Consider the following 23,141-nt stretch of genomic DNA (forward strand, 5'->3'; position numbering starts at 1 on the left):
TTCCAAAACATTAATTTCTTGGGGTGGTTGCAAGCAGCTTCCAGAGCCCCCTTTCCTAAGGTGGAGGTAAGCCCTGGAGCCAAGAGCCCTCGCAGTTTAGCAGCTCTGGCAGCAGGATGGTAACCCTCAGGCCTGCCTGCTCTGGGGCTGGGGATGCGGCTCCTGAACAGATGCACGTGTGAGCTGCTTTGAGGGCTTCCAGGGTTTGAGGACCTATGGCCTCAGAGAAACCATTCAAGAACCCATGTGTGGCCCAGAATCTTCGATTTGGTAAAAGTGCAGTGAAAACAAAGTGTTTGTTTAAAAACAGTGGCTTCTTTTTCAAGGAAGCTTTGTTTCCCTGTAAGATTTCCAGCATGCACTGCTGAAAAGCCCGTTTATGCCTTGATTTATTATAAATTCTTGGAACACACATCAAAAGTCTTCATGCATGGAGCTGCCGCTTACTTTGAGGAGAACCTGTGTTGTATAGCTGATTATATAACTAAATGTAATTACTTCTTCCAAAGTATACACAACAAAATCTCAGCATTTTTTGCCTATCGGTAGATCTTGGTTATTAGGGTTTATATATGAATTTCCATCTATGCCAAGCATGATGTGACCAGGCCAGATGTTTTCAGACCTACACCTATTTGAGGAATATGTTGCAGGTCTGTGTTCTGCATGGTGAAAAATTAGCCAGCAGGAGCTTGGGAAAAATTACTTATTTTCTTCTCTGATGTCTGTGTGCACAAATCCAAGTGTATATGGATTCTTTTGTGCCTCTTCAGCTGGGGGAAGCTATAAGAAGTATTTCTGTCTCTCTTCTCATCACACAACCACCCTGCCCCATGATATGGGAGGGTTAGATGCAGGATACAGAGTCTTTTTGATTCTGCTTTGAAAAATGAGTTACTAGCAGTAACTCCATCTTCATCTACAGATCTACACTCTGACCTTTTGGATTCATGCTTGGATTGCTCTGATGATAAATGTGTATTTCTCTTTAACAGGCTTGTCTGTCCAGGAAGTGGCAAGAGGTCTGGGCTACAAAAATGTGACCCTTTCGGTAATTCTGCATCACCTAGGAAAGGATTGATGCTCCAGATGCAGGACCATGTTATTCTCCCAAGCGCCTGCTTGGGGCGATATGACCTGGCTTGTCCAATGCTCTTCCTCTCGCATCCCTGGCGCTTGGAGGTACCCCTGTGTTCAGACTGTCACTGTGGCACAAGGGAGGTAGCTCACCCTGCTGTGATAAGGATTGGTCTTTTGGGACCACAGACAAGTGACTTGGTTTATTTATTTAAGGAATCATTTATGATTCAGCTTCCTAATCTGGTGCCTGCACTGTTGAAGGCTGGCTTTGGAAATGCAGTAGGCAGCTGGCTGCATATTATTTCATTGGCCTGAAAGTACCACCCAACTGAATGTCTGGTGAGTGCTTAGGTTCAGTATACCTAGCAGTGAAACATTTAGCGTCTTGAAACGACAGCCTTTGAATTAGACTTTGCAAACTTAGCCCACAATTCGTTTGAAGGTAACTGGTATGTCACGCAAAGCAAGTATGCTGGAATGCAATAATGCAAGCTGAAGCTGGGGAGGCATGTTCGTATTTGGAAGGCTGTGAAAACCAGACAGAGAGCAGACGTGCTTAAGAGAGAATTCATTACAAAGCTGGTGAACAAGGAGTGAACAATACCACGTTGCTCATACAATCACTCAGGGCTTTCATTGATATTCATTATTCACTCCTGTGACTCAGAAAGCAGGAAGATGCAGTCTCTGATAGAGGCAGTGTCTCAAAGTGAATATGAACTTTCGGTTGCTTCCAGGTTATTTATCAACTTACCCCTTGTCCTTCTGTCCTTGAACACACCACACTTCCATGCTCTTATGTACAAACGAAAAATAAGGTATACCTCACATAAATGTATTTCATCTAAAGCATAGCAACATTAAGGCTGAAGAGGGATAGTGTAATTTTTCAGCAAACGCAGATGTTAAAGGCAAAGCTCAGATCCTAATCCAGGGCCCATGAAGAAGCAGAGGTGTTCAGACCACCCAAATTTAGCCACCCAACTTAGCTGCTTAAGCTAGCCAGCTAGGCTCTCCAGGTTCCCTCTGGAGTCAATGGAAAAGCAGAGCTGGGGAGAGAGAGACTTGCTTCCAGGAGCAAGTCAGTAAGCCTGTGTCGGGCTCCTGTTCTAAATTGCCTCTAGGAAAGCTGCTCTATTAAGGGAGTTTAAGGAGGCAAGCCAGGTAACTTAACCAGCTAGGCTGGGTGCCTACTTCAGTGCTCTGAAAACACCTCTTCTTGTGCCGTAGCAAGCAGTACCACGTACCTTTACACCTGTCCGTTTGTGAAGGCTCAAAAAGAAGTCCATTTTCCCACTTACCCTCAGTGTGTGTGTGTGTGTGTGTGTGTGTGTATGCATGCTTCCCACCTTTCCAGAATTCTTTGTCCCTCTTTCCCTTGCACCTCAAGAGATGCACAAATTGTCTGCTTAGGAGGCTGGAGGTATCATTCGCACACAGCTTAAGTGATGTCTAGTAGTGGAGGATGTCAGCCTTTACAGTTCCTTGTCTTTATGTCTCTCTGCAGAAAGGTATCGTGGCTTCCTGCAATAGAAGTATTTATAGCTAGAATCATCTGGCCTCACGGAGCCGTTTGGACATCCCCTGATCAGACAGGAGTCTGCTGTAAGACGGTGAGTTGGTAGAACTGAAATGCTCTGCTGAAATAGGTCAATTTTGTTGGTGTTTTGTGACAGAAACCAGGCAAAGCAACTGGCTGCCTGGCTCAGTGGTGGGTCAGCCAGGAGGCAGGCAGGTCCTGAAAGACTTTGTTTTGCCAGAACCACCAGGATGCCAGCTTGTCACTGTGACACTCAGCATAAAGAGTTAGCAACTCCTCAGGGTTTATCACAAAGTGAGAAATCATTTTCCGGTCAGTTCTGAGCTACCTAAAGTTGTGGTTTGTTTTTTGTCTCTTCCCCTTCCCCCCCCCCCCCCCCTTCCCTATTACTAGGGAAAACCAGTTCATCTGAGGATCTGTTGTTACAGTTTGTTTTGCTTTCCCTCCCCCTTGTTCTAGTGCCTCAATTATTTCCGATCTGCATGTTTATTGTTTGGAAGCAAACTCGCTTTCCTGCTCTTTCACCCGATACTTCCTTCCAGAAGGTCTATCTTTCTGGCACTTGGAGAATGTGAGTTCAGCTCCAGCCTTGCCAACAGATGAGCTGCAGGCAGCTGCTGCTAACTCCACTGCTTTCAGCTTTGCAGTACGTACTCAGACACAGCAAGGAAGGAAGGAATCAAGCACAGACTTCTGATGTCTTTTCATACTCCAAGAAGAATTTATGAAGGGACTTTATATCAGGCTGAATCAGGTAAGGGAAAGGAGGCGATGACAGAGACAGAGTGATGGAGCAACTGAAGTAGTTGGCTCTGGAGCCTGAGAGCCAAGACTCTGTAGGCACATCCCACTGGATACCTGGTCATTCAGGCTTGGGAATCACAGTCAGCCCACTGTGATAACACCACCCCTGTCCTGTCTGCTGCTGGCTGTGGAGTTGGTGTGCCGTGGCCACAGCAGCATGATGGAGCTGTAGGTAGGGTTCAAGCAGGGCTTTGTCCTCGGCCAGTGTGACTCTGTTGACAGCCAAGGCAAGCCATTATGTACGGAGTTACCGCTTCCCGTGTAGCCTGGGAGAGGGAAAGCTGGCTAGGATGCCTGTATTTTTCTTGAAATCTCCACAAAATGCGTCACTTGGCCATTAAGAACTCTCCAGAGACGAGAGCAGGAGATGTGGTGCCATGCTGAGGCCAGAATATACAAAAGCCCTATTAGATACCATTTCAGTGGAACATAATCAGTGTTCCTTATCTGAAGGAAGGCAAACTATTTGCCTACCCTTCTGCCCGGGAGTCCATCTCTCTCTGGCTGTTGTAAAGTATGAGGAGAGCCACTTTTATAAGAAGAGTCTCAAACGTATTTTGCGGGGCCAAATGCCAAACACCCTGCCCCTGTTCTGTCTCTCATCCTGGCCTTGCTCATCTCCTAATGAAATGATGTAAATGTGTGCAGGAAAAGCATTGAAAGCCGTTTATCTGTTGTGCCTAGCCTGACATGCAACTTTATTATCTGCAAGCCATTATTTTTTGATTGCTTTCTCTCTGCCAGGAATTCAAGGCAAGAAAATCCATTTCAATCTCAGTAAAATGACAGGCTACCCCAGTTTAGTGGGGATCTCATCAGTTCTCTCAGGCAGACAGTGTTAGAAAATTATACAGGGACAGGTGCCCATAATAAATCAGCTTAGGCTTCTGTGCCTTCGATGCATTTGTAATGATGATGGTGATATTATGTATGCGCAGAGTACCTTTCATGCAAAAGGCTCGCACGCTTTGCAAACTATATACAACCCATAATGTTGTATCTGTGCAGCACTGAAATACTTGTGGGGTTGTTTTATATAGCAGCTTTGATCTAGAAGCCTCAGAAACACCAGTGGATTCTTGTTTAAACAGGAGACCTTCCAAAAAAAATTGCTCTCTGATGCAAGATTAATTCATGGCAATCACATTCTTTTGGAGTTGTGAACCGAGTATATTCCAGCCTCCACCCCAGACAGCACTTAAGCGCACACCAAACTTGGCAAACATGCACCAGACTGCAGTGCATTAGCCGAAGATAAGCGTGTGCTTAAAGGCTCCCCAGACTAAGACTATGAAGCTGTTTCTTGAAGATTCAAACCATCAGCAAAGAGGGAGGAGAGGCAGGGAGTCTGTTCATTGGTTCTCAAATTTAAACCTATTGGCTGCTGCTGTAATTAAAGAAAAAATGCAACAAATCTTGGCAAGCAAAGCTGCGTTTGCTGCGCTGGCTGGAAATACTTGCACTTCCATCCTGAAAAGAAATGTTCTGAATGCAGTAAGGCTTTTGTGTGTCACGCTGCTTGTGTGATGTGGGATGGAGAGCGTGTGCAGAGCCAGGGCTGGCAGCAGGTAGCTTGTGTAAAACCTCGTGCTGTTTCCCTGCTGTTTCTCCATCCTCTGCTTTTTTGGTGCAATCTGATGCAGTCCAAAATCAGATTGATGTTGGACCCTGAAGGTAAATCATCTCAGGTGGGAATGAGTTAGAGAAGTGAATTTTGACAGCCCCGTCATCCTCCACAGCTTTGCATACGTTACAGACAGGAACAGTCACATCTCCTGAAGGAGCTGCATTGTCCCACTGTAAGAGAGAGACATCAGCAAGGCAATGGCTCCTTGGGATGAGGTGCTACCTTGTCCTCAGAGCACACACAGGGCAGGAGTGCCTTTGCTCAGTGAAAATGCGGCCTAGTTTGCCCTATGCAAGATGGGAAAGCAGATGTCCTCTTAGCCTGTGTCTGGACCTAACACCCGTGGTGTGATTGCAGCTTGTGTAGCCATGTAGGAGCTGCATGAGGTGGCTTTGGCAGTGGTAATGGTGAAAGGGTGGTGGTGAAGGCACTTGCCCTTTCCCACTGCCCACACCAGCATGATGGCTGCTTCCACTGATGAGCAAAACCAATTAGCACTGGCATGCAGCACCCCAAGCCGTGCAGTTATACCCGTGTGGAGTGGTTGAGCCACTGCGGAAATGCCCATAAAATGAAGTTGACCACTTGTTCGCTTAAGCAGCTATGTGTTTGCTTGCTTCTTGTAAACAGGAACCAGAGGATTTCATTTCCATTTCTGAAGGACGAACCAGCCCCCGGATCTCTCCACCTCTGGGAGCAGGAGCAGGGAACACGTCACTGAACTGACACTGCAAGAAGCTTTCAGTAAGCAATATGCAATCCCATCCCAGGACTTGGCTGGAGCCTCAGCCTGACGCCTCCGCTCCCACCAAAGCTGTCGTGATCCTGGAGGATGCTCCTTGGCAAGGCGCTCGTGCTGTGCATTGCCCATCGTGTGCTGGAAGAGCGATTCATCCAGCTGAGCACAGCTACTTTTAATGACAAACTCCCTTCTTCACCGCATCCTACTGGTGCGTTCCGATGTGAAACAGTGTGGCCAGCCTCTTCCCCTCGCCGGTTAGCCTTCAGGTACGCCTCCCTTTAAAAATCTTTGACCCCATGGTTTGGTTTAGTGTTTCTGAGCATAGGAATGGATTCAACTTCACAGCTGCACATTTTTAATAGGTTTGGATTTAGGAAAAGTAGTTTTATTTGGAGAGAAATACAAAAGTAATTGGAGTTTGGCTGAGGATAAGCAGGGTCTAAAGCAACTTGGATTTTCTTGCAGCACAAAGCTACCCAATATAAACAGATCTAAAAAAAGCCTATGAGGAACACAGATATTTTCTGTCTGAAGACTTCTTCAGCGCTGAACTTAAGCAACAAAGGTGTGCTGATCAGCCTGTGTCACCCACTTGACACACACTGATAATTCAAGACTCACCCAAACACTAATATACACAGATGTAGGAGGCTAAATTTGGAATAGCCTGAGCACAGTTTTTCAGAGTGCTTCACCAGCACACATCAAATAAACACGGTTGCCAGGATGTGAGTCAAGCAGCATTTTTAGCAGGCAAGCTGGGCTGATCAAATGTCTGAAAAAATCAAACTTGCGTAGAATTATTTTATGAAGCTGCATAAGATTAAAAAATTAGGGCAAATAACTAGCAAACAGTCAAATCACGAGCAGCGTTTCCTTGGTTCTGAGTCTGCAGCTTTTGTGGCCAAACACAAAGTGATGTTAAAGGCATTGGTTTTACAGAAACCTTTCTACCAAGAGAAAAAAGGAGGAGAAAACAAAGGAAGAATTAGAGAGCCTGTACTTGAACCTGGAACACAACCTAGCATCTTTTATGTACCTGTATGAGCTGTTAAATGGTGTGTGAGCCCCTTAGGCCTCGTTCACAAAAGGCAAACACTCTCTGAAGCATGAGGTATCTAAATACCACTGAAAAACAAAGCCTGTAGCAGGACTGAGTGTGCTCTACCTTGCCGGTAGCATGGCCAAGGAGGATGGCCATGTGCCTTTACATTGGGAACTGACCTTTCTTCCTCCCTTTTGGTAAAGGCCACTTCATTTTTTTCAGAAACAAGAAATGGGGCAAAATGAGTCCACAGAGTTGTAACTCTCGCTAAAGATGTTCAAGATTAACCCTCATGTACCAATAACTGTACATACAGAAATATTTATGGTGGTCTGGGACCCAAGCTTTGCAGGCATTACCTGCTGTGAAGTTACTGACTAGCTGCAAAAATGCATGTCTAAAAATGCATACATGGCAACGAATAGGAAGTGTTCCCTGACTGGTCACAGATCTACTACTGAATTTGATTTAGTATTAATCTGAATCTAATTAGATAGCTTTGAAAGCATGTAATTAGAAACTAAAGGTTGCATCTTTGGGGTAAATCCATTTCTCCAGATAAATTTGTCTTCTAACTACTTATATATTCCAGTTGCTGAGCCAAGACAAACTCACAGAATTAAATCAGTGTATTTTTAAAGTTCTGTTGAAGAAGAATGAGGACTGTAAAAAGTTGGCTTTTCTTGGGGGTGGCACCAGCATAAAACATGATGGCATAATTCTGATTTCATGAGTATCATTGTATTAAATCGTGAGCATCACTTCTTCACTGCCAGAAAAACAGCCCAAAACATATGAAAACCTGTTCTGGAGAGAATTCTTGAGAAATCGATGGCTTGTACAGATATTCAGCAACTTTTGTCACTGTTTTTCCTCTTCATTTCCAAAATCATTTACAGTTCTCTGGAACACGTATGTAGCAGGATGGGAAAAAATGGTGAATCTTTTCTATGATGGACAGAGGCCCTGTCTTCAGCTGTGGGAATTTTAATGCAGCTCGTTATATTATCTACAATTAGATTAACATCTGCAAGTGTCGAAATGGTTCTGGAGAAGCAGGATTACCTGAGAAGTCAGATGAGGCTTCAGTGTTGTCCGTGTTGCAAAGTCATGACATAACCCTGCTCATGCAGGAGGTCCAGGCTCATTTTCTGCGTGGGAAATGGCACTTGCTAACAGGGCTCCAGAGCCTACAGACCACTAAATGCCTCCTCTAGTATTTGCAGCAGCATGATCTCCTGTTGAACTGTAATGCCATCTGGAGAACTTGTGGTATGTACGTGGTATCCCGTCACTGAGACTTATCTTGCTTTGCTCTCGGGACATGGGAAGATTTTGTGGTAATTCATGAGCTTTATATTAAACGTTAAACGTGGATGGTATCTTTTATGTTATTTAAATCTTTTATTTATCCCTTTGCAGCACATGCAAAGTGTGTTTTCCCATGTCTCCTACTTTCTGGGGCAATACGGGATATTTCCCCAAACGCGATGCAGCCACCTGCCAGATTCCCATGTATTATAATATTTTCGGCCAGCTGCTGTGGTAGCTGTTCATGCCAAGGGCAAGAATTCCCTTACTCTGGTTTTAGCTTTCATGCAGTCTGGAGCCTGCTTTCAGCCGGTGTGGAGCTGTGAGCGTAAGGCCTGAGTCAGAGTTAGAATGAAAGATCAAACTCTCAGGGCCCATAACCAGTTGGTGGAGCCCAGGTATCGTGTCCTGTTCCAGGTTGCCAGTGCCGTACACCCCCTTCCTCCCTTCTCTAGTGCTCTATCCCTGTCCTTTAAGGGGGGCCTTTTAGGCAGAATAGCAAATATATAGGCATAGTGATCCCAGAGGAGAGTTTGGGGAGCAAATAGTGACAGACTGGTTGCTGGGAGCTGGTGGTGTTCCGCTGGCCAGGCTACTCTTAACCCCAGGTCTGCCAGGGATATGCCAACGAATGGGGTGATTTGGAAGTTTTTCCTGTTTTAAGAGCTAATCGTGGCTTTGCCACACTTTTCTTTTTTCTTTCCTATTTTTTAATTTATTTTTTAAAACAATTTAATATCGAATAGGCTTTTACTAGTGCTCTTTTCTGGTGCTTAGCATCTCTAAATAGCTTGCAGTTTTCTGGTGGACACATCACTGCCTCGTCAGAGTACTCAGAGATATTTGGGAGTGTTCAGAAAACAGTAGCCTCCTTCCAAGCGACCATTTGTTTTGGGTGCCCAGTTCAAAACATATGCTGGGTATGGGGGTTTGATTCTTTGGAAATTCCTGACGTTCCCCTCTGGAAGTCAGATGTCTCAGATGGGACATCCAAGATCATTGGCTGCTTTTCTGAAAACAAGTCAGGCCACACTGCTCCGGGAACATACTGAATCACATTCATGTCTGCAACACAGGAGAAGTGCCGTCCCTGCCTAAAGAAGTTGTTTCTGCAGGCTGCTGATACAAAGGAAGATCATAAACAGTGGCTCTGTAGGCGCTGTCAGAAAGCATTGTAAGCGTACACACAGAGAAACTTCATTCTCAAAACTGGTTTGGATCTGAGTTAAGTCATCTTTTGTGCTGAGCTAGCACAGCTCAGTGATTATTTCCATTTGGGTTCTGACCTCAGGAAAGGTACAACAGTCCAGAAAAACAGAAATCCAAGTGGAAGAGGTAAATGAACAGCTCCATAGGGGAAAAACCACTCTGATTAAAAATATGCCATTGAACTTGTTGGGAAGAACCTCTCTGGATCCCTGCTCAGGAGCCTTATATCTTACTGCAGGAGAGACAGAAGAAAGGGTTCTGCTCAGCCACTAAGAAGGTCCAAGTGGAGAAGAGGACATCTAGGAACAAGCAGCTTAGTGCCACTTGTAGCTGGTAACTGGGGATGCTCCAGTGTTGTAGAGCTGGGCTCCCACCGACACAGCTGACAGCTGTGGAGGAGAAATGCTAGCGAGGCAATGCATTCTGGCAGAGTTTTACATACACTTTCTTTGGCACCTCTGAATTTTGCATGGTCTGAACGAAGCCTGTGTGGGAGTCCTGTGCGTGCAGTTGTGAAATAGAAATGGCACACCTTATACGTACTGGAAAAGATATTTCTGAGTGCAGAATTAGAAGGTTCATGGTAATGCTTCAGTCTGTGATACCATTCCTGATCTGACAGTGAATTACAATTGTGTTCCCTCCGCCTTAACTTTCAACCAGAGGTTTATGCTGCTCTTCAGTTGATCTGAAAGCAGAAAAAGAGATACCACCCACAGCTTCACTTGCTTTCTAGGATCTATACAACAAGGACCTTGAGTGGTCAGTGCTCTCCAGGGCTGCTTAGCAGCAAGCCTCTGGCCAGTCTTATCTGTCCTGGAGGGATGATGGGAGTTGTGGGGCAGAGTTAATCATAGAATCATGGAATGGTTTGGGTTGGAAAGGACCTTAAGATCGTCCAGTTCCAACCCCCCTGTCATGGGCAGGGACACCTCACACTAGAATCTGAGATTCGAGGGCATGTCCAGCTGTTCATTTATCTATTGATTCTTTGCAAAGCCTCAATGGGCAAGTTTCACATAACACAGCACTGCACAACTGCTGCCTGTGAAGGACCATCTCAGGTAGCAGAGATCAGGCTTTTTGCATGACATGAAAACTTTAGCCTTGTTCTGACTGCGGTGAGCAACAGATTACAGCAGTGCTCCTAATGATGGCAAAACTACACAAGAGGAAAGCATGCCTCTGAAGTAAAAGGGTCAATGGTCTGCCCCCTTTTAAAGTGGTTGTTGAAATGGCCAACTTCCTGCTTGCTGTTTTGAGTTGGTTTGGTGGCTGATTGACTCAGAGGCTGACCTCCAGTGCTCTACTGATGGGCAGAAGCAATCTGGGGCATGTGTCTGTGAGAGCAGAAGAGGGTCCCTGTGTCATTCTCTCATTCTTGTTTTTTCAGTCCCTTTCACCTCAGTAGATGTCCCTCGATGTTCTTCAGATTGAGCTCTTTGCCACACGGACAGTAGCTGTGGAGACATTCTTTCTCAGGAAGCAGTGCAGGGCTAAGGAAGGTTGAGCACTTAGACTGCAAACACAAATGGTGTCTTTTTCTTCCTTGTGGGTATGTTAATCCAAACAACCTATTAAAGAGCTGAGCCAGTTCTCACATATTTAATCATGTGTCTTATTTGGGTTTTGGTTTAGGTTTTTTTGCTCTGCAAGTCTGAACAGCTGGTCCTGCTCATTCTCACCTTGTTCCTGTTTGTGCTGGTCCTGCCTTTTTCCTGTGAAACATCTTGCCCTTGTGAAGTAAGTGGTGCTTTAAAGAGAATTCAGCAGAAGCACAGGGGCCAAAAGAGTGTGACCATTTGTCTTCATGTGCAAAAAGACATTCCAATGGGAATTCTGAAGAAGTTCTTAATTTCTGACCACTTCTTCCATCTGGTATTTACTTATGTCCTTCCCTTCATACCTCTCCCAACCTAGCTGTGATTTATTAAGCAAATGCCAAAGCATTGTGTTCTTCTTGTACAGCCCACAAAGCAGTGCACGTCCTAATGATTATCTGCCCTAAGTGTGATACTTTAAAACATTATTCATACTACATAGAGCAGAAAATTCTCTCAAAACACCTTTGTAAGTGGGTAAATTTTTCCATCAATTTCCACAGGCTTTGGATCAAGCCCAAAAAGACATGTCTCTGCTGCAGCCATGGTTAACAGTCATAACAAACTCATGGCAAACTGGGCTGGCTTCCTTGGGGAAATGTGTTTAGTCACAGAATGTATCTGAAAGGTAACACACTAGCTTTCATCTTGCCAGCCACTAAACACAGAGCATGGAGTGGTGCACAAATATGCATAACTGCATTTTAAAGGCAGATTTTGGATTCTGTGGGCACCCTTACTCACCTTGAGTAGGATTTCATTCCATCAACAGTCTTGCCAGTCTTGGTAGAGCTTTTTGGGTGAGGAGCAAAGGGGTATGAGTAAGGCTGAAACAGTGGTTCTTCATCTGTGTTTTGAATGTGTATAGCAGAACCCAAACCTCATGGAAGAATTCATTAGCACAGAATGATTTAAATTGGAATAGACCTCTGGAGGTCATCTAGACCGAAAGGAAAGACTGGGTAGCATTTTGTTATTCAAGTTTAACTTTGACTTCACGTTCCTGGGAAAACACAGGTGTCCTGTTATTGGGATATAGTATGCAAACTATTAAATGAGGGCATATGGAAACTGATTAATCAGAGCTTATTCCCACCTGTGATTGCTGATAATTAATAGAACCCACTTATGAGACACCTTAGGTTTTTGAAACGAAAAAAAGCAGTTTTTGTCTTGATGAACTGCACCAAAATAGACCTGAGTGGACTGACTGTAATTCCCTTCCAACCAGAAAGTAAGGTGAGAGTTGGGGTCCTCTGCAAAATTCCAGGTAAAATGAAATTATAATTGCAGAAATTAGTAGCAGTTCTGTTATTGCATCCTACATGTACTGACAAATAACACAGAAAGCCCATCTTATTTGGAAACAGACAGACTTTTTAGTTGGTAGTCTCCAAGTTATAGTAAGGATGAGCAAAGCCCTTTGTTGCACTACTTAGCATGTATAATTAGAAGGCTGTTCTTGGTTACACTGGCGCAAGACAGGGCCGTCAGTGGAGTTATACTGGTATACCTGAAAGATGTTTGACCTCCCTTTCTTTTCAGACATACCTAAAAACACTAAACTCTCCAAATAGCCCTACATCTCAGACTTTGTTCAAGTGCTCACTTTTTCTTGCCCAATGGCAGGATTTGCTCCTGCAGCCCAAACATTCCTGGGCAGGAAGCTTCATGTCTGCCCAGCCTGTGGTTTTTCTGATTTGTATGTGAAGTACTAGAGGGCCTAACTGGTTTGATGGATGAGAAGTGTCAAAGTTAGACCATATGGCCTGCTTGGTCTCTGCCTGTGTCTGCGAATGCAAGCAAAAATATGCTGGAATTTTTCTGCATTTGGAGTTTCTTTCAGGGATTCCATTACAGAGTGTGTGCTTTTGCAGAGCCTATAATAACGGAGAGGCAGTTAAAATATATCCTTTGGGTTTAAAGCTGGCAGCTAGAGTGTGCTTATACAAAAGGTTGTATGTGAACTAGGCTTTATACAAAGGGTTATATGTGAACTAGGCTTTCTTCTTGGGCTCAGTGACATGACATCAGCTGAGGGCACAGCTCTTGTAGCCTTCCTCCCTCCCAAGACTTCTTCTGACATTCCAGTCTGACACTGCAGTCCTAGTTCAATCAACAATTGATGCCTTAGGTCAGATTTTTTTATCATAGTTAGATCTGTCTGTCTCATGCAGATAGTGCAAGACAGCCAGAGAACATGTAAAGAAGTTTATAACTGGCTGTCCAACTTCCAATGCTGATTAACTAATTTGCATCTTTTTAAGACAGAACGAACCTTCCTGAAATACAGCAATGGACAGCCCTTCCCCTAGACCCAAGGTGAGCTGTGGTGGCAGCGCATTGTCAAACACAAGAGGACAGGCTCTCTGGTAGTGCACACCTTCTGCAAGAGACTGAAATCTGTGGGTCCAGGAAATGAATGTATGCAAACCCAGGTGTGTTTGTTCATGTAGTTTTAAGGCTTGGAAGCAGTAGCGTAATTTTTGTATTGGAAATTGCCAAACTCTGGCTTACAGTGATCTGACAGTTCCTATGGGATAGTGGCACTTTTTTTCTCTGTTCTGATATTTGTAGTACAGTGCAAGAAGGGAAATTATGTATATATGTATGTATTATTTAAGTGTTAAGTTAGCAGGTACCCAAATGTGTTGGTTCTTGCAACAAGAACATATAGTCCTCAAAGGCTGAGGAGATGTTCAGTGCTAATATGAGGGAGCCCAGGGACTGAGGCATGGGATGCCTGTTGGGGGATTAAGCTGAGCAGCACTCTGCCTACTCCAAAGGAAGGCAGGGTATAAAATACCTGCAAGAACACAAAGAAAACTCACCCAAGGCTGTGCCAAGCCTCCTCCACTGTCTCCTGAGGCTACCTTTGCTCAGAGCAGAGGCGAGGGGCCCTGCCAGAAGCAGCACCTGGAGCTGTGTAGGGCACACCACTAGGTTGGTGTGTGCTGCCAGCGGGCAGGGAGAACTGGGGAGTTTGCTTCACTTGGTGCTGTGGGAGGAAAGGTTTGGGAGGGAAATTGCACCTTATCACAGGTGTTTGAATGTCAGCTTTGCTGTGTTCCCCTGCCTTGTGCTCACATGTGTATGCTTCACCTCTTACAGCCTCTTCCCAGTGAAGAAAGTGCCCAAGTGCAGGAGGCATCTCTGGAAATCTTCAGGAGTTTGCACAGAGAAACTGATTCTTTTATACAACAGAAAGTCGGTAAGAATATCTTTGCACTGGCTATCATCTTCATTAGCCCTACCTGCCTATAAACTGGGCACCATCTCCATGGAGGATTGAATTCCAAGAGAGAAAATGGATATGAAAGAGAATTGCATGTATGTATGTTAATACGAACTGGTCAAAGTGTGGAATAGTTTGGAGAGAATATCTAATGTTTAACTACAATTTCATGCAAAATAATCAATGTTTCATGGGCTTTCCTGCACATCCTCAGCAATGACTGTGAACTGGTCACTGAAAAGATACCACCTTCATCTAATGAACACCAGCCCACAGGATTTTGCTTATGTGGGAGCAGGCATCATGCTGGGACAGAAGGATTAATTGAGCTCTTTAGAATTCCCTTTGATCTGCACCAGAAATACCTAATATAATATCTCTGACCTGATTATGTTTTAAACCTCAATTCCTTGAGCATTTGGACTCTGCACTGTCCTCCCAAAAGGCAAATGCAAGCTCAGTACTTTTGGGGGGGTTTGCTGGTATCAGCTTCTTTATTTTAATACCACTTAACTATTACGTGGCCAATCTGGTGCTGCTTAGGGTACCAAAAGATGGTGTTTTCACTTGGAGAGAATGTCATGTCTGATAACTCCATCCATCACTTTGGCACTTACCCAAAAGATACAATTAAATCTCTATTAAAGCATTGGGACTCTGGAACACTGGTCTTTCACAGATCATTTAATCAAAGGGTTCAAATAACTAACTGCCTGTAAAGAGGATGAGACAAAGTTTCTGGTGGGTACCTATGCATATATATAAAAATGAAGTGTAAGGGATTCTTGTGCTTTCACAGGTGGAATTTTAAGGCTCTTCTTTTGCAAAGGGTTAAACATATAGTTACGTTCATGTGTGTTTACATGCTCTTAGCTGTTTCTCTAAAGGAAAAAGGGAAGAAAACAAGTCTCAATGGAATATATTCATTAAATAAATATAAATAAATAACTGGCTTTTCTGGCTTTTCAGCTCTTCTGGGTTTGAAGCAGATATATCCGAACCAGTCAGCTTCTACTACAGGAAACTATGCACAGATTTGGCTAATCTCAAAAAATTATATATAAGGAGAAAAGACTTCAACAGGTAAAAAGGTATCTTTATTTAAACTTTACAGAAATCGGTGGTCCATAAAGCATTCTTTACATGTGTTTAAATTCATGCAGTTAGGATCGTGTCTTCAGTGTTTCTTGTATAAGTAATAAGATTCAAAATGTGTTATTCTCCATCCCACTGGGTAGAGAATCCTGTGTACTCTTTGCTACTTTATAAATGTACTTTACTAGTTGGAGTCTAAAGGCAATAAGTGGCCCTAATGATACTTACTTTTCTATATAAATGAGAAGAGAGATTTCCTCTGCACTTACATGTATGTACTCCTGTAATGCCTATGTTCCCTTTCACAGTGCTTGCTCGCACAGGACATGTTCTGTGCGCACAAATGCATATACATGCAGCAGGGCATGAAACCTGGAAGCAAACACATCTAGAGGGTGTTTTTGATACTCCAGCTGTTACAGCTACAGCCTTTTGGGAACCTGGCAGCCCTGTGCAACACCTGACTGGTCTGTTTTTACAGTGTAAGTTCTCCCCCAGTGTCTGAATGTGAGATTGGAGCCTGCTTTGCATAGACAGCGTGATTATGATCACAAAAACAATGCAATGTATTTATGTGTGTATGTGCATAATAATGCAATTCAGAACACATACACTGCAATCTTTCTGCAGAGCTCTTGCCACGTGACTAGGAGTCGATATATCTGTCACAGAAATGCACCTAGTGCTGGTCCTGTTGTTTTTGTCATGAAAGAAATGGTTCTCTTCACTCAGAATGGGAAAATTGCCAGTATCTCCTGTAACTTGTTGCTATCCAAAGGTCTTATACTTGATGTGGGGCACCAGGAAAGCAGAAAAGAAGGGGAACTTGGGAAATAATTCCCTTAAATTATTTTTAGGAAGCATGGGGCTGAATTGCCAACTTTGATGTCTCTTCGTAAGGGAGGAATCCAAACTTGCAGGAAGTGTGTCTTCCGACTGAGAGAAGAGGGAATCAGAACCATTAGAGACTTGTACTACCTCCGTGCACCTTTGCACATCTTCTTTCTGTGTCTCTCTCAGAGGGATTTCCTTGCAGTCCCTCTGACTCAGGTGTGGTGCAGTGGTCCTACAGCACAAATTTCCCACTATAGCCATCTCTAGTTTGTCTACCCATTGATCCCATTAAGGCCAGCCAGTTTCCCTCCTGCAATACATTTTTCTCTGCAGAATACTCTGACTCCCTCCCTGTTGTGTCTGGTAACTGGCACAAGCCATCTGATCCCCAAACTACAGAGATCACTTGTAAGGGTGTGGGGAGGATGCTGCTAATCTGTCACAGGAAAGCCTGAGTTTGATTCCCCTTACCCTAATCCCAAGCAGTCTGTTCTGGGGGTATTGTATTTTTCTACATTCCGGTCAAGGAGAGGAAAGAGGCAACGTTGTTCTCTGGAAAGGCTGACAGACCATCCCATGGGCACAGTCCGAAAGCACTTTGTACACCAGCAGTTCTATTACTTATACACTTGATGGTTGCACAAAGGTCACATGGTTTCAGATTTCCTAACCATAACCCTTTCTGGGAATATGGAGCCAAATTTTTGTCCTTGGCAGATCTCTAAACCCTCGAGGTTGTAAATGGGATCAGCATTTGACCTGTTTCTTACTATTTTTCTTCGTAAGAAAGTAACTTGGGTATTAGATTCATTTGAATTTTTTAATTTAAATATACATCCAAAGAGCAAAGAATACAAAAGTAACTTCAGTAAAAAAATACTCTTCCTATGCTGTTAATAAACACTGGATACGTGCCCATAGATAACTTCAGACTCTTAATCAAAATTGGGTCCTAGAGCTTAGAATGTTACTCAAGCTTCCCTAATAAATGTTGATTTGCTTACATATTCCTTGGCAGCTAGCTAGCAAGGCTCCATTAAACAAAATGTATATTAATGTTGTCCTGTCTAAGTAATAGTCTTTACCGTCCACTGTCATTATGCTGAATTAGCTCAGCAGAGACAACTTGAAGAAACACATGTTCAACAAAGTGGAGTATAATGTGTGCATCTTTGGGCAACATATGTATGGTAGGTACCTTAAGGGAGATTCTATGTTCAGTAACATACCTTCAAATAAGAACAGGAAAATTCTTGGATCTCTGGGGCTCCTATACTGCCATTTATTTTCCATCAGTGGTACATATCTACGTAGATCCTGGTACTACATGTGTGTAAATGGGTATCTGTGTGTGTCAAAGGGAATAAGGAGGAGTGTGAATCTCCAAAGATTACCAGATTTAGAAAAGGCAAATAACTGATGGGGTGGTTTTGAGTGACTGACCCTTGGGATCTATCACGTACCACCCTTCAGGACACGTATTTCCAGTTATTTCTGATCACCCTGTTTGGTAGGTTTCATGTTCTTTCATGCTTTGGCTAAAGGGAAAAGATTATTCAACTATTAGGTCATCTTGTACAACTGCTTGTCTTTCTCAAGACTTCTCTTTTCCAGAAAGGTACTTCAACCAAAATTGTAGCAGAGATTCCTAAAGGATGAGATACCGTCGATAAGGTTACAGGCAAAGCCAGCACAACACAGCACTGTGTCACACCATAACAAGAAAAGGTAGATTTCTTCTGCAGCTGCTCTATGTAGCATCTTTATTGACATTTCCTAACAGATTAAATGGCAAAGGTTTTTGTCTGCCTTCCAGTGCTTGCATTTGTGCAAATCTTTTTGTACCATTAGCTATGCTACAAGGTACCAAAGCTCCAACAAAGATAGTAATTCTGAAAAAAAGATGTCTATTTATATGTATGGTTTTGCCAAACACAGGTCTGAGATAACAAAGACCCTTTATCATCAAGCAAACATGATATCACCAAAGCGTTAATTCCTGCTCTGCCTTTTAACCTCACAACTATATTGCTTTACCCTATGATAGCTTTAATGTTCAAACACTGAGAAGACTCCTGTGGTGATGCGTCAGGATGTCAGAGGTATTCAGCAGGTGGCATTCCTCACTCTCTCTGGATACGGTATTAAAGTGCAGTACGTAAACCTGTCTTCATGGGAATTTTCTTGTTGACTTTGGAGACTGGAGTTGCTAGGCATGTTGTGGTTGGGCATTCACAGTTTGGAGGGCCGTACTGGCAATCAAATCAGGTTTATTTCCTGCTGGTTGCTCCATACTGGCTAAGCTATCTGTTATGGAATAAGCTGGCTCTGTGTGGACTGTGGGTCCCAGGAGCACTGCCTGTCTCCTTCCAGGAGCCCTGGACAGTTCCTGACACTGAGACCCAGCAAGACGTGAGCGTCCATGCGTTCTTCCTCCAACTCCCCCTTTCCTCCCATCTCCACAGTGCAAATATGATCTGGATGTGCAGGCTGGCATGTCTTTGAACTAAAAAGCTGATCTCTTAGGTGCTCTTTGCAACAAACCTGCTTTGCTGACCCAGAAACCAAGAAGTATTTCATTTATCAGCAATGGTTTTGCCTTTATCCTGCAGCTGGTTTCTAGTGCTGGGAGGTGATCCATCATCTTTGAATCATTCTTTCCTAACTGCTGTTACTGTCTGTGACTCCACCCATTGTATTGTAGTGCTTTCGCTTGGTGCAGGTGCACGCCCTGGTTCCTCCATCGTATATTCTTAGTCTTGGACCATGGAAAGTTTTGTGTGGAAGTTACTTCTAGGGGGCAAAATGGACAGACAGACAGAAGTAACTGTGCAGCAATAGAAGTTGTCCTGATACCTGACCAGGGGCACATTCCTCAAGTTCTTTTCAGTGCTCTTAATGCACTAATAGACCTTAATAGCCCAGACCAGCCTCACCTAGGCTCCCCATTCTGCCAATGGGCCCGGGGCCCTATTTAAACACTGCCCTTACATTTAGCTCTTGCCTGAACTGTGTTATGGTGCTTGCTTGCACTCAGTTTTGTCTCTGACCTGGTCTCCTGGGTGGACCTCCTGCTCAAGACTGGACCTTGGAACATGCCCTGGACCTCATCCATCAGCTTGCCCTGTAGTGGGTTGTCGCTGAAGCGTGTTATCACTACCCTGTTCATGCCCTGTGCCCTGTGGAATGGCACCCTAGGTAGTGAGGGCACTGCTTGCACTTGGGTCACTTTTGACTTCTGACTTATCCTCTCTCATGAAGCAACCCTGCTCTTCCTGTTCTCTGACAATCTTGTACGTCTTGGCAGGAATACTCGTTTGAAATTTTAGAAAGGAATTATCTTGTGTGCTGTTTGGTTATCTAATTTTAGTGTATCTTGTTAAAAAATATGCAAGTTGTGCTTAATATAAAGCAAAATTTAATATCTATTCTTCCCTTGTACAATAGGTATGAAGTATGAGGCTCTAGAATTGGAAGCAAACAATGATGAAGATGATGGTCTACCTAGGTTGGGTGTGTTGCCAAGGTTAAGTGAGCAGATGAGGTCACTTGGCTTGTTCAACTTAGATAAGAGAAGGGTGAGGGGTGACCTCATTGCAGCCTACAACTTCCTCAAGGGGGACAGTGGAGAGGGAGGTGCTGATCCCTTCTTTCTGGTGACCAAAGACAGGACACAAGGAAACGGGAAGTTCAGATAGGACATTAGGAAAAGGTTATTCAGTGAGAGGGTGGTCAGTCACTGCAGCAAGCTTCCCAGGGAAGTGGTCACAGCACCAAGCCTGTCAAGAGTTCAAGAAGCATCTGGATGATGCTCTTAGTCATATAGTTCAGTGTTTGGTGGTCCTGTGAGGAGCAGGCAGTTGGACTTAATGATCTTTCTGGAGCTATTCCAGCTCAACATATTCTATGCTTCTATGTTTTCCAAAGCCCAGGACACTTCCTACTGGCTGTATGGAGGCAATGCTGTTGTAGGAACAAGGCATTCCCATGAGGAAAATGAACAGTGTATGGAAGGCCACATTTGCTGATCTAACTCTAGTCATCATTTTAGAAAGACAGAGCAATTCACAGCCAGTTGGGTATGAGGAAGTGATGCTGCTTCTTCAGCGTCACGTATCACACCCCTGATGAGTTGGCAGGACATCTTGCACACTCTTTTCCCAACTTTGGTTGTCTGCAGGTGGGTTGGCTATGCTGCTGAACCCCTAACAGGGCCTCTGACCATGCAGGATAGCCCAATAGCACAAGAGAAGGTCCACTGTTGCCTACTGATGAGGGAATTGGATAAAGGGCATTTCAATACATGGGTTTACACACAGGGCCTCTGTAATCTTGCTAATATATCCAATTCCATGGACTGCAGGAGGAGTTGAGTATTCTGTGTGTGCTGTCTGTAGGCTTAAGCTAATAGTAGGCATCAGCAGCTAAAACAGATATGGGTCAATGAGCTGTGCTCTCCTCCCCTCTCCTCTGAATCCACAAACACAGCTTGGAACATATTGCAATTGTCAGTCATCGTATAGGCAGCAAATTACTGAGCACCTTAAAGAGGAAAGAAAAGTACATGTGCCATCAAAGGTTAATTTGTAAAGCATATTTGGCCCATTGGCCTACAGAGGAACTCCACAACTTCGTTAATACAGGTTGTTTTGGGGTGAGTTGCTCTACAAGGAATTTTCCTTGAACATTCAGTAGGCTTCAATGGTGTAAAAATTGGGTTAGGTATCCCCTGAGCAAGGAACATGGCAATGACCATGTCTTAAGAGCAGCCTAAGCCTTAACCCATATCTAGGTGATACCCAACTCACTCAAGAGCTGTGGAGGTGGTGGAGTCTGGTTTCCTGTGGTTTTGTCTTGCAGTGGTGTTCTTTGCTGTCTGATTAGATGCAAACTCCAGTTGTTTCCCCAGGACTAGAGAATCTGGGACAATTCACACTCTGGACTTGGCCACAGTGTCCACGCTGTAGCCTTCTCAATGGAAGAGTTTATGCTGGGTTTTCCCCCTCACTATCTGCTTGCCTATTTGCCTAGCTGGAGGAACTTCAAATACCTGAGGCTGCCATGTCTTTGATACATTGGACTGGTTGGCCAGCAGGATCAAAGGTTACTGGGAGGAGACTGACTCAAGTTTATGCATGCACATAAATATACACACACAGCATACAATTACATTAACCTTGTTGCCTTGGGAAACTAGGCTACAAGAAGCATGAGGTGTAGTAGGGTTAGATGAAAAATGGTATTTTTTATCACGTAGCAGGATAGTCAGTTAAGTTTGGACAACTGATCGTAGTTCAGTGACATCTGAACATATATATACATAGAGAGGTAAAATTAATGCAGAACAAAAGGGGACAAAAGAAACCCACCTTGAAAATATACACAAGTTACTACCATATTTTCAAAGTGTGGGTGTGCCTTAGTACAACATACATACACAGATGTATGTCCAGTGTGTATTATTTAAGGTATGGTACTTAAAGCAAGTAGAATGGTTTTTGTTCTCCTTGAAGAATTAGAGAACAGCATATTCAAGGTTTGGGGTGGAAGTCTGTTTTTAAACCTGCCTAGTGAAGTACTGTCCTGGCTATACTGAACAGCAAGTCAATCCACAATGTTTTCTTTCAAAATAGAAAGAATTCAATTTCAAATGTCCAAAACACAACCATCTAGCAATGGCCAAGTTGATTTGTCCAAAGCATCCCCTTACGGATGATTATAGGTTAAGTTTGGCTCTGCTCCTTGTCTCACATGGAACAAGATACTGCGGCTACTCCTCTAACCTATACGCTGTCATAGTGGTCATGATGTGGTTACAGAATTTCCCACTGCTCCAGAGCTGTTGCGTGGATGTCAGATTAGGGCAAGATGCTGTTCCCAATGCTCAAGATTTGCCTCATGCCAAGGCTATTTTTGGGTGAGTTGGCTCTGCAGAGAATTCCTCCCCAGCACTCGATAGGCTTTCGATGCCCTAGGAATTAGGGTACGTGTCAGCTGAAATCTGCAGTCCTATCTGGTGAAATTATAAATGATTGAGGTTAAGATGCAGACAGCAGAAATCAGCTACTAAAATTCATCATGACTTTCACAGTACTCAGTAGGTAGTAAAATAATAATTAATAAAAGCAAGAATGACAATGTTTAATTCTGAATGACATCTATGGAGCTATTTCCTTTCTTTGAAGTGTCAAAAGTACTAAGTACTTGTGTCCTGCTGAGTTCACTGTAGACATTTCTGAAGGCAGCTGTAAATATATTTACCTATCCAAAACTGAGAAAGCCTCTGGTAAGTGCAAAATACTGTCAATTCTGTTTTGCATTCTATCAGTTAATGTTTTGATGTCTGTCTTCAGGTTTATGCTTACACAGAGTTGGTAAGACATAGGCAAAGCATTTTTCCCAGCTCTTAACTATGTCATAAACTCCATAGGCTCATAAGCAGTAGTTATTCTTGTGGCATTTTCTAATGCAGTAAGTAGAAAGATGCCTAACAGAGAACTACCTTTCTTAAAGGTAAATGCAGTACAATTAATTGCTAATAGAATAAGTTTTACTATACTGTGGAAGGAAAGTTTCCAAGGCTATCTGCCACAGATTGCAATTGTTCTTGTATAAAAGCTGCTTTGAACTGTGTATGGCAACCTGACTCCCTGCCTGGGACTCCTGGAACTGAGCGATGATCCAACTCTATTCCTCAGGGAACCTTTCTTGGCGTGCCCTGTACTCAGCCCTCTACAAACCCAGCCTTCACAGAGAAGTAGAGAAAGAAATAGCATAGGAGTTCTCCTACAACTTAATTGAACTTTATGTGGGAGGTGAAGAAGCCTGAAGCCTTTGTGTGGAAGATGAAAAGGAGCATCCCCAGGGGCGAGCCCCTTTCCCTCCTCCCCCTTCTTCCTGTATCTGTATAGATAATTCTGTATCCGGTGTTGCAACCTACACAGAAGTAGTGTGATTGGTTTTAGGAATCATGTCATCTTATGCATACGGACTCTGCTTCTTTGCCTTTTAGTGGTGC

General features: G+C 43.7%; 1 long non-coding RNA gene across 1 annotated transcript; it reads left to right on the forward strand.

Moving 5' to 3' along the window:
- Nucleotides 1-2,596: 2,596 nt before the first annotated feature.
- Nucleotides 2,597-13,269, forward strand: LOC136009109 (uncharacterized). Its single transcript, XR_010610337.1, has 4 exons — nucleotides 2,597-2,693; nucleotides 5,682-6,059; nucleotides 10,997-11,101; nucleotides 13,227-13,269. It is a non-coding gene; the product is annotated as an uncharacterized LOC136009109 (long non-coding RNA).
- The last annotated feature ends 9,872 nt before the right edge of the window (nucleotides 13,270-23,141 follow it).

The sequence above is a fragment of the Lathamus discolor genome, chromosome 2 (assembly GCF_037157495.1).
Source record: "Lathamus discolor isolate bLatDis1 chromosome 2, bLatDis1.hap1, whole genome shotgun sequence".
Lineage (NCBI taxonomy): Eukaryota > Metazoa > Chordata > Aves > Psittaciformes > Psittacidae > Lathamus > Lathamus discolor.